This window comes from Ovis aries, chromosome 13 (assembly GCF_016772045.2).
Source record: "Ovis aries strain OAR_USU_Benz2616 breed Rambouillet chromosome 13, ARS-UI_Ramb_v3.0, whole genome shotgun sequence".
In the NCBI taxonomy this organism is placed as follows: Eukaryota; Metazoa; Chordata; class Mammalia; order Artiodactyla; family Bovidae; genus Ovis; species Ovis aries.
This window is the reverse complement of record NC_056066.1, coordinates 4006847-4022818: the sequence shown is the minus strand read 5'-3', so window position 1 is coordinate 4022818 and position 15972 is coordinate 4006847. Positions and strand designations below refer to the sequence as shown.

General features: G+C 43.9%; 1 long non-coding RNA gene across 3 annotated transcripts in view; it reads right to left on the bottom strand.

The window, feature by feature from the left end:
* Positions 1 to 15192, bottom strand: part of LOC132657604 (uncharacterized) — a 371918-nt gene extending 356726 nt beyond the window's left edge. For all 3 annotated transcript variants that reach the window (XR_009596011.1, XR_009596012.1, XR_009596010.1), the window contains exon 1: positions 15025 to 15192. This is a non-coding gene — a long non-coding RNA (uncharacterized LOC132657604). The remainder of the gene's footprint in view (positions 1 to 15024) is intronic.
* Between the last annotated feature and the right edge of the window lie 780 nt (positions 15193 to 15972).

Genomic DNA, 15972 nt, shown 5'->3' with positions numbered 1-15972 from the left:
GGCCTAAAAGAGTTTTCTAAAGGCAAGAAGAGGCATGGATGGGAGGCTGGACAGATGGACCAGTTTATGGAGGGAGCTTTAATCTCTCTGCAAGTCTCCTATGCCTCATGAAGTACAGCTCTCATTCAACTTTCAACAAATATTGATGAAAGTAAAGAACATCAAAATGGCCTTTCAAGATTGCTTTCAATTCCAAGATTCCACAAAGGCATATGGAAAAACAAAATGTCTTTTGGTTTCCCTTTCTTAATCCTTTTCTTCTCTTTATTAACTGAACACTGCTGCTGCTGCTGAGTCACTTCAGTTGTGTCTGACTCTGTGCGACCCTGTAGACAGCAGCCCACCAGGCTCCCCCATCCCTGGGATTCTCCAGGCAACAACACTGCAGTGGGCTGCCATTTCCTTCTCCAATGCATGAAAGTGAAAAGTGAAAGTGAAGTCGCTCAGTCGTGTCCAACCCTCGGCGACCCCGTGGACTGCAGCCTTCCAGGTTCCTCCATCCATGCAATTTTCTAGGCAAGAGTACTGGAGTGGGGTGCCATTGCCTTCTCCCAAAGCAAATGTTAAAAATCAAAGTTTAGTAAGGAAGAGTGTGGTTCTCAAATTCTTTCTCTACAGTGGTTTCCCTTTACCTGATCTCAGCCCCACTGGATCATAACACAACTGGCATAAAATGTCGCTGCAAGTGGAGAGAAAAAAATTACTGGGCTAAGCCCCTGAATGCATTTATATTTCCTAAGTAGCTTGTGGAAATGCTATGAGTCATGGAGGGCAGGGGAAGGGATGGCAGGGGAAGGGATGTCAGTGGGGGAGAGTAGATGGTAGACGGATATTTTGTTTCCGGATTTTTAATCAGGCCATCTTAGTTTTTCCATGAAAACTAAAATGTTAGTTCAGTTCACTGACATATATTCTCCACTGAAAACCAAGAGGCCAACGCAGAATCATTGCTCTAGCTCCTTTAAATTTGAGCCATTATATTGACTGATCTCGCTTACGTCTGTGTTGGAAATTCCTTGGACTAGAAGCAAATCAGCCCAGGTGGAGTCTTATTATAATTAAACCTCTCTCTCATGCTTCCACATCCCAAACTGTACAGCTGTCCCTTCAAAGTTTACTCTTTATCAGAGCAGACCACAGTAAAACACGGAAAGAAAAAGGAGAAGGTAAGTAACAACTAGTCAAGTACTTCTGTCTCAGGATGACTTGACCTTCATTAGAGAATGTGGAGCACGAGGCAATGGACTGAACACCTGTGACCTCCCGAAATTCACATGTTGAAACCTTGAGCCCAATGTCATAGTATTGGGAGGTGAGGCTTCTGGGAGGTAACTAAGTCCTGAGGATAGAGCCCTCAGGAACAGGGTTAGTGTCCACATCAAAGGGGCAGCAGAGAGCTCTCTCACCCTCTTCCCACCCTGAAAGGACGACAAAGGGTGAGCAGCCCGTAACCTGGCAGAGGGTTTTCAGAACCTGACCAGCTGTACCCTGATCTCAGGCATCCTTCCACCAGAGCAGGAGGAGTAACGATCTGTTTCTTCAGGCTACCCAGTTTGCAGCATTTTGTTGTAGCAACCCAAGATGACCAAAATGCATGATCTCCGGCTGCCAGGCTAGAAATACTGACATATTAGCACCAAGATAGCCTACTGCAAACACCTACAACTTCTGCTTGTGGGCTTTTCCTAGGGCAGAAGTGTTAGGGAGCTAATGCCCTCAAAGCAACCCTTGACCAGTGACTGAAGGGAACTGGTAAATAAATACCCCAATTCCCTCCCCCTCAAGCAGGAGCATTCTGAGGTACATTCCATACTGAGTTCCGTTGCTATTCAGTGGAATTAAGGCCCAGGTGCCCACACTGATAAATATCTAGATAATGTACCTCTTCTGGCCTTATTTTTGCCTTCCTGTCTTACTTTTCTCCCCGCTTCCAGAGTTTCCTAGGATCACTTCCCAAATAAATGACTTGTCCTGGACTCCCTGTATCAGGGTCTATCTCTGGGGAAATCCAAACTAAGATAGATCATGTATACCAGTACGGGCTTATATAACAGGGGTCCCCAGCCCCTGGGCCATGGACCAGTACCATCCAAGAACCAGGCCACACAGCAGGAGGTGAGCAACAGGCCAGTGAGTGAAACAACAAGCTTATCACTCCTTATCACTTGCATTACTGCCTAAGCCATTCCTCCACCCCATGCCATGGAAAAACTGTCCTCCCCAAAACCAGTCCCTGGTGCCGAGAAGGCTGGGGACTGCTCCCACTTACACAGGTTATACCTTTTTTAAAAATGACAGTAAAGCAAGTATACAAAACAGAATAATCTAACATGGATTTGTAACTGAATTGAGAGGACGGTGAATGCGCGATTTCAGAACAGGCTAAGTCCTGTCTCCCCTCCCTGGCCGGATTCTCTTTCATCTTACTGCTCACTCTTCATTTGCCCAAACCTCCAATTGGGTGGGCTGCTCTGCTCGAGATGCCATAGACATACGCGCGCATTTTCCATGCTGCTGTGTATGCCATTCTCCTAAGCCAGAAGGGCCTCTCTGCACCACCACCCCGTGTTCCACGGCCTGAGTCCTTCAGGATCTGTGTCAAGCTTTGCTGCTTCCATGATGCCTTTTGTGTCACAGCTAAGAGAGTTACAGCACTTGCAGCCTATAATTCGCAACCCGTTACTTAATCATACTCCTTTGTGTTGTCTCTATCACACACACGTGGTCGTCTTGTCCCCTGAATTAACCTGGACTTTCCTTAGGAATAATAATCACATCCTGTACCTCTCCAGTCTTCCCAGGGCCTCAGATAATGTGGTAGATACAATTAGTTGCCACTGTATGCTTTATGTGTTTAAGCAATAAAACACAAATATGTGTATGATCAATAGTAAAAAATCATTGTTAACGGACTTCAGAAAGTCCTCTTTCTTCTCACGCAAACTGCCTGGCAGACAGAGTTATCCGCAGCATTCTTCTTGGTGATCCTTTCCAGGGATTCAAACTAAAGACCAACAGGCCACAGCACACCTTGGTTTATACCCACAACTTCCCCTCACCGGTTTAAAGACATCATAAATAATAATGCAGCCCACTCATAAATAAAAAGTACTTAAATGTAATTTTGGAAAAATGTGTCCTGGGCTAATTAAAGTGTTTTTTTCTCTCTGTTGTGTTTGTTGCTGTTATAAATAGACAATCATTAAAAAATCAAAAAGGGAAACCTTTTAAAGGCTTACTTCAGGAACTGATACCCTCCCCACTTTATTTTTCTTAGCCCTAATGCCAAAGGAAAACAAACACTTATCAATGTGCTAATGGTGTTTATTTCCCCCATCTGATTGGAAGGGTGGCAGTGTGCCAAGTCCTGAGACAGTTCACTGAAGCACCAAGGGAACAGAGGTCAACGCCACTGTCGACTGTTCCCACCACTTATACTTTGAAGTCCACGGAAAGGTTGAGGATCCTGAATTTCTTTTTCCTTACCTCTGTGCCTTTGTAACATCTAGGTAGTTTTTCCCAGGCCTCATGGAGATTAGGTCCCTTCCAATTTGCCTGTGAAATCATGACCATCTTGAGGCTCCTCTAAAAACAGCCTCATTGAAGATAGTCAAGAAAAAGCTGAATGCTTCTTTGCTTCTGTTTTGTTCAGGGTTCTGACTCCCAGCAGGTCTGGTGGAGCTTCCCTACAAGGACACTTCCAGCCTCGAGACTGGAGCCCCACCCCTCCCATGCCTTTTTTTTCAACACCTTTTTCCACTACGCTGTGCCTAGCAGCTGCTCAGGAGCACAGAGAAGGACTGTACTGGGACTTTTTATCTTCCATCAAGTCATCCCTTATCCAAGTAAAATTCAACCGTCCTGATCAGGTGGGAGGTCCCTGAAAGATCCCAGGAGAAGAAATGAGCATTTCCTGCTGTTTTTCTGTATCTCTTCCAAGCAGCAAAGCACACAGAGGAAGTAGCTCTACTTTCTCCTCGCCTGTCTCCAAGTCTTAGCATTTTTGGCACCTACCCTGGAACACACACCCAAAGCAATCTCATCTGCAGCAAGGTTATCCTTTGGTGGTGATATAATTTTTAATGCACCCCAATGTATTAAACTGCCTCAGTGCCTCCTGTGAGCCACTGCAATGAAACCTCCCTAATCTTGACAGTGCATGTCTTTACAATCACTCCAACAAACAAACAGTAATTAGGAAATGGAATCTAATATCCTTTTACACTGAGTTCAACTCATCTGTAAGCAGCTTTTAGTGAGTGGGGTGGACCTGGAGCCAGCCTCTATTTTCGCTAAAATCCTCTCCACACACGAGAGTGGTGAAAGTATGGTTGGGAAGGTTTTAGTTATAAGTATCCCTATCATTTGCATAGAACTTTTTAAGTAACTTTCATGTCCATTATTTTATTTGATTTTCAAAGGAGTAGGCTAGATAGCTTAGTAGTTAGGCATGCTGGCTGCAGATGCCTGAGTTTGAATACTGGCTGGAAAATAAGTAGCTTTGTGATACTGCGCAAATCACCATGCTTCTACTTTCTTATCTGCAAAATATGGATGGTCATCATACACACCTCAGAGAGTTAAAATTGTATATGTATATACATACGTATATTTATATATGCAGGTGGAACCATGCCTGGCACAGAGTGAGTGCTAGATCTATTATTTTTGTATTTGAACACTGCTACTGCTGCTGCTAAGTTGCTTCAGTTGTGTCCAACTCTGTGCGACCCCATAGACAGCAGCCCACCAGGCTCTCCCATCCCTGGGATTCTCTAGGCAAGAATCCTGGAGTGGGTTGCCATTTCCTTCTCCAATGCATGAAAATGAAAAGTGAAAGTGAAGTCACTCAATCGTGTCTGACTCTTAGCGACCCCATGGACTGCAGCCTACCAGGCTCCTCTATCCATGGGATTTTCCAGGCAAGAGTACTGGAGTGGGGTGCCATTGCCTTCTCCATTTGAATACTAGAGCTAATATAATAAAAAAACTCTGGTGGATTCTATGTCTGGCCTAAGCATTTCTTAAAGGAGATCAGATATCGTCTTAGTTGGGGCTCCCTCCAACTAAGAAACAGACCATGCAAAACATTTCCATGCAGATACACGGGAGGAGGAGAACCAGCAGAGGCAGGAAAGGGAAGGAAGCAATGAAGGGTTTGCTGTGAGTAGGTTACCACCATGGTCAACCAGGCCTGATGCTGCCGGGATTCCTGTGAGTGACTTTGCAGAACACACAACGCACCTCAGAATTACCCCCGAGGCAGGACGTAGCTGGGGAGTTTACCCACCAACTCCTTCCCTCATTGTCAATGGCGATTCTAGGGCTGTGACCCTGCACTGAAGACTTCAGTGAAGTCCTGTGCCTCGGAAGAGCAGCCCTGCAGGACCAGATGCAGTGGGCTTAGAGATGCAGGAAGTTTTGGCATAGACTAGAGCCATCTGCAAGTGACCTCCAGCATGGCCAAAGGACTGTGAGTCAGGCAGTGACATCAGTGACTACAGGAGAGAATGCATGTCTCAGAGTGATTTGACTTGTGCACCAGACAGAACCAAAGTCAAATGTGCTCCGCCAAAAACATCTCCCAGATCATCTTCTGGAGAAGAATACAGATGATGATTCCTTGTCCCAAGGTTATCAAACTTTACAACATCCCCTACATAATATCAAAATCCTTTTTGGTGAGTATTTCCTTCTGCACTTGTTTTCAACAGGAAAGGTTGACAATCTATTTTGTTGTTGTTTTTCAATCACTAAGTCATGTCTGACTCTTTGCGACCCCATGAACTGAAGCATGCCAGGCTTCCCTGCCCTTCGCTATCTCCTGGAGCTTGTTCAAAGTCATGATATTGCTTTAGAGCCTGCTAGGTATGTGGAAAAGAAAACGTTCTCTGAGCTGAAATGCTCTTCTCTGAAAATGTGATAACCTATTTGAAAATTACTGTCTTCAAATAGGTTGATTCCTCTGCACAGGAATAGCTCCACAAATATTTTTGGGAATCATATTTTTAGAAAAAGTATAGTTTGGAGGCTTCAGCAATATGTGAACCATGAACTTCCAGATGTTCAAGCTGGTTTTAGAAAAGGCAGAGGAACCAGAGATCAAATTGCCAACATCTGCTGGATCATCGAAAAAGCAAGAGAGTTCCAGAAAAAAATCTATTTCTGCTTTATTGACTATGCCAAAGCCTTTGACTGTGTGGATCGCAATAAACTGTGGAAAATTCTGAAAGAGATGGGAATACCAGACCACCTGACCTGCCTCTTGAGAAACCTGTATGCAGGTCAGGAAACAACAGTTAGAACTGGACATGGAACAAGAGACTGGTTCCAAATAGGAAAAGGAGTACGTCAAGGCTGTATATTGTCACCCTGCTTATTTAACTTCTATGCAGAGTACATCATGCAAAACACTAGGCTGGAAGAAACACAAGCTGGAATCAAGATTGCCAGGAGAAATATCAATAACCTCAGATATGCAGATGACACCACCCTTATGGCAGAAAGTGAAGAGGAGCTAAAGAGCCTCTTGATGAAAGTGAAAGTGGAGAGCGAAAAAGTTGGCTTAAAGCTCAACATTCAGAAAACGAAGATCATGGCATCTGGTCCCATCACTTCATGGGAAATAGATGGGGAAACAGTGGGAAAAGTGTCAGACTTTATTTTTCTGGGCTCCAAAATCACTGCAGATGGTGACTGCAGCCAGGAAATTAAAAGATGCTTACTCCCTAGAAGAAAAGTTATGACCAACCTAGATAGCATATTAAAAAGCAGAGACATTACTTTGATGACTAAGGTCCATCTAGTCAAGGCTATGGTGTTTCCAGTGGTCATGTATGGATGTGAGAGTTGGACTGTGAAGAAGGCTGAGCGCTGAAAAATTGATGCTTTTGAACTGTGGTGTTGGGGAAGACTCTTGAGAGTCCTTTGGACTGTGAGGAGATCCAACCAGTCCATTCTGAAGGAGATCAGCCCTGGGATTTCTTTGGAAGGAATGATGCTAAAGCTGAAACTCCAGTACTTTGGCCACCTCATGTGATAAGTGGACTCATTGGAAAAGACTGTGATGCTGGGAGGAATTGGGGGCAGGAGGAGAAGGGGACGACAGAGGATGAGATGGCTGGATGGCATCACTGACTCGATGGACGTGAGTTTGAGTGAACTCCGGGAGTTGATGATGGACAGGGAGGCCTGGGGTGCTGTGATCATGGGGTCACAAAGAGTCGGACACGACTGAGCTACTGAACTGAACTGAAATGAAGTCTTATCAAGTTGACAAGTTTACTCTTGAAAGATATAAGGCACACCTGAGCCCCCCAGGGCACCACTCAAGCCAAGTTCCTTAACTTCATCAAATACCCTTCCTTTGCTCCCCCTCATCCCTTCAGGCAGGGCTTTCATTTCATCTTATTATCCTTCTTTCCAAAGGGGGAAAAAAAAGTTCCAAAGGAAAAAACTCCAAAATCAATGTATTCAATATGAAAGCAAAAAGTTTCATCCATCATCCATTTCTAAATAAAGAAGGAATACCAAAGCAAAACAATTAAACATATTGCAACCACGCTGTTTTCTAGCCAAACCTTCTAAATGTGCAAAAGACACAGTCAGTGATGAGGAAATGGTACACTCTGGCTTTTATTTAGAAAGTCGGTTAAGCCCATTTCCAAATAGGCATCTTGGTGGCTTTATATGCAGAGGGCTTGTTTTCTCTATATTTGGGCAAAGCCCATTGGAGTAACTGAAAACCACCACCTCTGAGGATGAACTGTGATGTAGACCAGAGAAATCTTGGTTGAGGTAACTGAGGCCAGAGATCCGCAAGGAAACTGCACTGTACTGTTTCATTTTTCAAACTTACACATTTTCCTAAACCCTTTTCGTTGGGTGATTTATGTTCAGTTGATTTTGCTACAGGCCTGGAATGTTTACACAAAGGCTTAATAGACATTTACTTTGGAAGTTACATTGTGAGATAGAATCAAGAAATTGGCCCATTGCCGGAGTCAGAATGGGAGGCCACCTGGAAGTTAATGATCACTTTGTAAAGACCAGAGGCATGTAAGAGAAGGTTCCAGAAGAGTGGAGACTTCATGTAATAACCACATTGCACTCAGACATACACCATTGGAATGACTGAGGAGAAACCCGTTTACACAGAGGCATCCACAGATAGAAATGTCCAGGACTGCAATTACTCAACACCTTAATACCTTTAATATCACATTTTCTAATGCATCTTAGAGTTTATATATGTGTTTATGTAACATCTAAATTAATGCTCTCCAAAAAATACCATAGCCCCAAATGCCAAATAGTCTGCCTTAAATATTTGATTCATGCTGAATTTACGTTTCAGAGACAAAGAAAAGAATTATGACCCTCTCCTTACAGATGAAGAATCTGAGACTCGGAAAGCCACTTGTTCTAGATTATGTGATGCATAACTGGTAAAAATCCGTCCTTTTACTAACATCACCAGGCTTCCACAGCTCTTTTGATTAAGATGCTGGGGGTTTTTTTCTGTGATTCAATCAAGCCCACAAATTCAGCATTCACATCACTGGGATGAGCACAGAGAGGATAAAAATAACATGCATGAAGTTCAAGGAAAGGCAGAACCACTGCCTACGTGTAAAATTCAGAATACTGGTTTCTCCTGGTTTAAGAGGGGTAAATAGTAACTGGGAACAGGATCCAAATGAACTTTATGGAGGAACAGAAGTGTTCTCCATCTTGATCCAAGTGGTGGTTACAAAGGTATCTAGAGACACAGAAATTCAACAAACTATAGACTTCAAATTTGTGTGTTTTACTGTATCCAAACTATGCCTCAAATGTGTTGTATAGCACAGGGGGCTCAGCTCAGTGCTCTGTGGTGACCTTGATGGGTTGATGGGGGTTGGGGTGGGAGGGAGGTCCAAGAGAGACTGGATATACGTACACATATAGCTGTTTCACTTCATCATACAGCAGAAACACAACACTGTAAAGCAACTATATCCCAATTAAAATTTTAAGTAAGGGGTAGAAGGGGCTTCCCAGATAGTGCTAGTGGTAAAAAAAAAAAAAAAAAAAAAAAAAAAACCCTGCCAATTCCAGAGATGTAGGAGGCTCAGGTTCAATCCCTGGGTTGCGAAGATCCCTTGGAGGAGGGCATGGCAGCACACTCCAGTTTCCTGGCCTGGAGAATCTCATGGACAGAAGAGCCTGGAGCCCTGTGGTCCACAGGGTTGCACAGAGTCGGGTACGACTGAAGCAACTTAGCATGTATGCAAGGGGTAGAGAATGAGGGCATGATAATGGTGTCCTCTAGAAGAGAAGGACAAGAATAGAGTAAGTGGTCTTTGCCCTTTAAGAGTTTATTTATAAGAACAAAAATAGAAAATGCAGACATTTCCTCTTTATAACAACTGAATGTCAAGGACTGCACAGGTATGAGTTTCTACACTCTTTTATGTTTTATACATTATACGTTTTTACACTCTTTTCTGCAGAGCCTCCTCCTGCTCTGCTTCCTACCACTTCAGCCAACAGTCACCACCTCTGCTTGGCAACTAGACTCCACATACCTTAGAAGAAATAGGAGAAAATGCTGAACAAGTTGCCTTGGTAACCCAAGCTTTTATATAGCTGACTCTGGCTCTCTCTCCCTGCTCTGCCTTTCTCTGAGTTCTCACCAGATGCTGCTTTCCTGAACCTTCTATCACCTGTTATGCCCTCCAGGAGTTGGGCTGCCCCTCCCCACCAAGCCTCCTTCTTCTCTTCAGCTTCTGACCTACTCACTCTGAACTTGCACAGCTGTTTGCATCTCATTTTTAGCAGGCTTCAGCATTCCTAAGCCATGGTCTTGTTTGAGTCTCAAGTCCATGCCACTTCAATGTCACTCTGATGGGATATCCTGATACATTCCCCAGGGCAGTTACAAAAACTCCTTCAAGGATGGACAACTCTTTCTCCACCATAGATCTTTTAAGTTAGATGAGATTTATCTAACTTAATCATTGAAATTCAAAAGTTATAGTCAGGGCTTAGAATACTGTCTATCAGAAAGCAGAGAAAAGAGACGGTTTCTACTGGAAATATCATCATAAGGTGGGCACATACTTTCTGTTGGAAACATGCCCAATGGCAAAGCAGGCTCCTCTCTCTCCCTTCTTCACTGCTTTGTCCTATTAACTTGCTTTAGCTGCCAGTTTGTTGTTTTTTTGTTTTTTTTTTTTTTTCAAAGAACCTAAAAGATGATACCTCATAAAAAGTTCTATAAGAAGTCACTTCTGGGCAAGAATTAAAAATTAGTTAGGAACCAACACATGATCCATCCCAGGACATAGCTCCCAGGTTGACCCATATCTGCCTCTGCCCATCATACCATTCCCTTCCCAGCTCCCTGTTCAGGTTTCCAGGGTAGTCACAGGGAAACAGATCATAACAGTGGTCCATTGGGTTGATTCTATTTTTTTTTTTTTTTAACAAGAGGAGTTAAAGGAGAATGTGGCTCAGGGCTTAGACCATGCACAAAAACTAAAGCTCAGTCATGAGAGGTAAGAAATGGAGAAAGTTGGTGAGGTTTCTGCAACTTCTATCACTGCCCTTGGATTATTTCCAGGACCAATATCTTGAGCAGTTGCAAAGGCAGCCATGCTTAGAAGGGCCCCACACTTGGTTTAATGCTCTGGCACTCAGTGTATACATATTGCTATGAAAACATTCTACTGGGCATGACACTGATGGTTGAAAAACACACGTAACCTGAAATAGCCCTGATCCATTGTTTATCAGAGGTTAAAAAGTGGTAAGATTGGCTAAACTGCATTACAAGTGAATTTCTGGCAGTAGTACAATGAAGCAAAAAGAGGAACCCAGGCAATCTACTGAATGATAATCTCTGTGTGTTTCCCCTCAACACTAAGGGATATATTCCCAATGAGGCCCATCTGATCCCTTACTATTCCTCAGACTTTCTCTGTGTTTTTAGATCAGGCTTCTTCTAAATTCTCTCCTCTTCATTAAAGTCTTCCCTCACAATTTGAAAGCAATTCTGAGTCTTTCCCCTAACTATTTCCCATCCTTTCATTAAATCTCTGAGGGTGTAAAGGCCCGTGTCAGCAATGGAACCAAAGGGTTCCAGGGCAGGGTAAACAGAGAAGGGGGACCTTGGTGTCCAGGCTCGGTGCCTGGCTGTAACCCTGTTTATCACCCACTGCATCCTCCCGGTCATAGAATTCACCCCTGCAGACTTCCTCCCCACCTTCAGTTCTCCAGGTCCACTGCATCCCCTGCCTTTTCACTCTCAAAGATCACCTCCCCACCTACTTCCCTGGGAAAATTGAGAACATCTGATGAGAACTCCCACAAGTTTCCTCCCAAACTTCTTAAGTTTTCTTTGGATCATCACCCAAACGTTCGTCCTTCCCGCCCATCTGGAAGAAACTTTCCCTGCCACATGGACCGGTTAACCCCTTATTCCTGCCTCCTACCATGACCACGGTCTCTGTTTTCCTTCTCCACTGGTTACTTGTTCGAATCCTCAAGTTGTGCTCAGATCTTCTCATCAAAAGGAAATGAACACACAAGCAACACTCACTCTCCAATTTTGAGCTGTGCTTTCTCTACCAGTCTCTCTCCCAGACTCTACTCCCTCTTCTCTCTTCACTTCAATTCAGTTGCTTAGCCCTGTCTGACTCTTTGCAACCCCATGGACTGCAGCAAGCCAGGCCTCCCTGTCCATCACCAACTCCCGGAGTTTACTCAAACTCATGTCCATCGAGTCACTGATGCCATCCAACCATCTCATTCTCTGTCGTCCCCTTCTCCTCCTGCCTTCAATCTTTTCTAGCATCAGGGTCTTTTCTGATGAATCAGTTCTTTGCATCAGGTGGCCAAAGTATTCAGCATCAGTCCTTTCAGTGAATATTTAGGACTGATTTCCTTCAGGATTGACTGGTTGGATCTCCTTGCAGTCGAAGGGACTCTCAAGAGTCTTTTCCAACACCACAGTTCAAAAGCATCAATTCTTCGGCGCTCAGCTTTCTTTATAGTCCAACTCTCACATCTATACATGACTACCGGAAAAACCATAGCTTTGACTAGATGGACCTTTGTTGGCAAAGTAATGTCTCTGCTTTTGAATATGTTGTCTAGGTTGGTCATAACTTCCCTTCCAAGGAGCAAGACTCTTTTAATTTCATGGCTGCAATCACCATCTGCAGTGATTTTGGAGCCCAAGAAAATAAAGTCTGTTACTGTTTCCACTGTTTCCCCATCTATGTGCCATGAAGTGATGGGACCAGATGCCATGATCTTTGTTTTCTGAATGTTGAGTTTTAAGCCAACTTTTCACTCTCCTCTTTCACTTTCATTAAGAGGCTCTTTTGTTCCTCTTCACTTTCTGCCATAAGGGTGGTGTCATCTGCATATCTGAATTTATTGATATTTCTCCCGGCGATCTTGATTCCAGCTTGTGCTTCATCCAGCTCAATTTTTCTCATGATGTACTCTGCATAGAAGTTAAATAAGCAGGGTGACAACATACAGCCTTGACGTACTCCTTTCCCTATTTGGAACCTGTCTGTTGTTCCATGTCCAGTTCTAAGCGTAGCTTCTTGACCTGCATACAGATTTCTCAGAAGGCAGGTCAAGTGGTCTGGTATTCCCATCTCTTGAAGAATTTTCCACAGTTTGTTGTGGTCCACACAGTCAAAGGCTTTGGCGTAGTCAATGAAGCAGAACTAGATGTTTTTCTGGAACTCTCTTGCTTTTTGGATGACCCAGTGGATGTTGGCAATTTGATCTCTAGTTTCTTTGCCTTTTCTAAATCCAGCTTGAATATCTGAAAATTTCACATACTGTTGAAGCCTGGCTTGGAGGATTTTGAGCATTACTTTGCTAGTACGTGAAATGAGTACAATTGTGTGGCAGCTTGAACATTCTTTGGCGTTGCCTTTCTTTGGGATTGGAATGCAAACTGACCTTTTCCAGTCCTGTGGCCACTGCTGAGTTTTCCAAATTTGCTGGCATATTGAGTGCAACACTTTCACAGCACTGTCTTTTAGGATTTCAAATAGCTCAAATGGAATTCCATCACCTCCACTAGCTTTGTTCAAGTGATGCTTCCTAAGGACCACTTGACTTCACATTCCAGGATGTTTGGCTCTAGGTGAGTGATCACACCATCATGGTTATCTGGGTCATGAAGATATTTTTTATATAGTTCTTCTGTGTATTCTTGCCACCTCTTCTTAATATCTTCTGCTTCTGTTAGGTCCATACCATTTCTGTCCTTTATTGATCCCATTTTTGCATGAGAGATTCCCTTGGTACCACTTATTTTCTTGAAGAGATCTCTAGTCTTTCCCATTCTATTGTTTTCCTCTATTTCTTTGCCTTGATCACTGAGGAAGGCTTTCTTATCTCTCCTTGCTATTCTTTTGGAACTCTGCATTCAAATGGGTATATCTTTCCTTTTCTCCTTTGCCTTTAGCTTCTCTTCTTTTCTCAGCTATTTGTAAGTCCTCCTCAGACAACCATTTTGCCTTTTTGAATTTCTTTTTCTTGGGGATGGTCTCTTCTCATAAAACAAGATGTTGTCCATCCAGCAGAAAATTGAGAAGGCACCAATAAATGCGGAGCCTGTTCCCCCTTCTCATACACTTGGCTCTCCCTCTCTTCTGGCCTTGAAATGATCTTAAAGTTCAAACGAAATTAAAGGCTTTGGTTTGCTGCCCATCCTGGTTTTATTCCCAGCAGCATTCTCACTTCTCAAGACGAACCATTCTCTTCCTAGGTTTTCTGTGATGTTGGTTTCCCTCTGACTTGGTGTACTGCTCATTTGAAGTATCCTTCAGTGTTTTTCTCCCTATTATTTGCCCATTAGTGGAGATCATTCCCCCCAAATGCCAACCTCAGTCTGTTCTCTACTCACTGCACTGTCCATCTTTAACTCATGATGAATCTCATTGGCTCCCATCCTCACTGTGTGTTTCCCAAAAGTATGTTCCTACTTCTGGACTCACTAATAAATCCCATATTACATCCATAGCAGCTGCTCATCACTCCTAGCTGCCTGCCTGACGTCCTGCTAGGCATGGCCCATTGACTCCTTCAGCTCTAGTTAACTAAAGCCAAACACTGGTATGGAGCCATTTTATAATTTTCAGGAAGCTTCTTATATGACTTTTGCTGGGGGTAGAAACTGGTATCAGACTGAGGCTAGAAACTGGTATCAGAATGAGGCTCAACAGGCCTAAAGGTAGAAGCAAAAGATGACTTTACCTGGCTCAGGGAAGAGTATGAGATATAAAACAAGGCCAGATCCTGACCCAAAGCAGCAAATTTGCAACTACTTCTGTGTTTGGCACCAAATGTTGCCTCATGGTCTCTTAAAATTTACACTGTGCAAGATACTGATAACACATCAAGACATCACCAAAAATTAGACAAATATTTCTTGTTCATATAGAGATAGAAAGTTAAGTACTTATTTTGGCTGCAAGTCAAGGCACAATGGCACTGTATGAAGCAGGAAGCGATGAGGGCGTCTGGCTTGGGCACAGTGGATCAAGAAAAGCTGTGACCTCTTTTCCACTTATTGTTCACACTGCAAACACTTTACTTCCATCAATTAAAAGGTCCGTGTGGGCTCCATCCCTCCAATTAGTTGTGGGTCTGTTAAGCATCTCTCTGTGATCAAGACTCACTTTTCTTGTTAGTGAATCTGCTTTTCCAATCACCGAATCCCCGGTCCCCAAGGAGCTGTGTGAGTGATATGCTCCTGGAAGACACTGAGGCTAACTAACATTTTCTTCCCTGATTTAGGAAAGTTAAGAAGAGTTAATAATTTTTTGGCTAATACATGTGTCCTACCTCCCACTAGAAGGGAAAAAAAACAAGTCTCTGTTTTGAACAAAAAAGAATGAAGGAAAGCTCCCTTCCTCCACCAAGAGCCTGGACTTCCCAGGCAGGGCCTCCCGCTAATTCCAGGCCTCACCCTGAAATCAGGGAGGCCCGGGCCCTTGGGACACTCACCGCTCCACTCGGCATGACCTGTGGTGTTCACAGCTTCCGGGTGTCCTAATCTATTCCATATTCCAGGAGGCTCTCTGGAGGGCAAGGCAATCATTCTCACCCGGTCACTCCACACTCTTTCTTTCTTTCCCACTCACATCCGCTTGGAACTGAGAGCGAGAAGGGACTGGCCTCCCTGATGCTGCGGGGCTCCTTGGCCTTTGCTTAATCAAGGCCGCTGCCATGGCAGGAAGCCACGGACAAAGCCGCCTGCCCAGAAGAAAGCAGGGAGCTATGCAACTGCCAGCCTGAAAGGAGCATCTGATCAAAGCCACACTGTAACTATTAAAGACACAGAAAGAGGAAGAAGAGCAAACGCCCTTAGGTATGAACAGCTCTAGTTCATAGACTTCATGGAGAAAATCACAACTGGATAATGCCATGACTTCTCCCCCTGAGTACCATTTTGCATTAATTCAAAACCGTGTTCATTTTTAGGTTCATGGACCAATGAAGGAGCTACAATTAAGAGAAGACAACTCATTTGAGGAGTTTCCAGGGCTAATGATAAAGCAAGTACTGTTCCCACCAAACCTAGTTATTTGCATGACTGCTAAATAAATCTAGATGTCTTAAGTGCCAGCTGCAATCTAATAGGAAATCCTACCTTGACTTCTAGAATATCCCCTAAATCCAGCCCCTGCTCACTTTCTTCAGTCAGTCAATTCAGTTCAGTCGCTCAGTCATGTCCAACTCTTTGTGACCCCATGGGCTGCAGCATGTCAGGCCTCCCTGTCCATCACCAACTCCTGGAGTTCACTCAAACTCATGTTCATAGAGTCGGTGATGCCATCCAACCATCTCATCCTCTGTTGTCCCCTTCTCCTCCTGCCTTCAATCTTTCCCAGCATCTGGGTCTTTTCAAATGAGTCAGCTCTTTGCATCAGGTGGCCGAAGTATTAGAGTTTC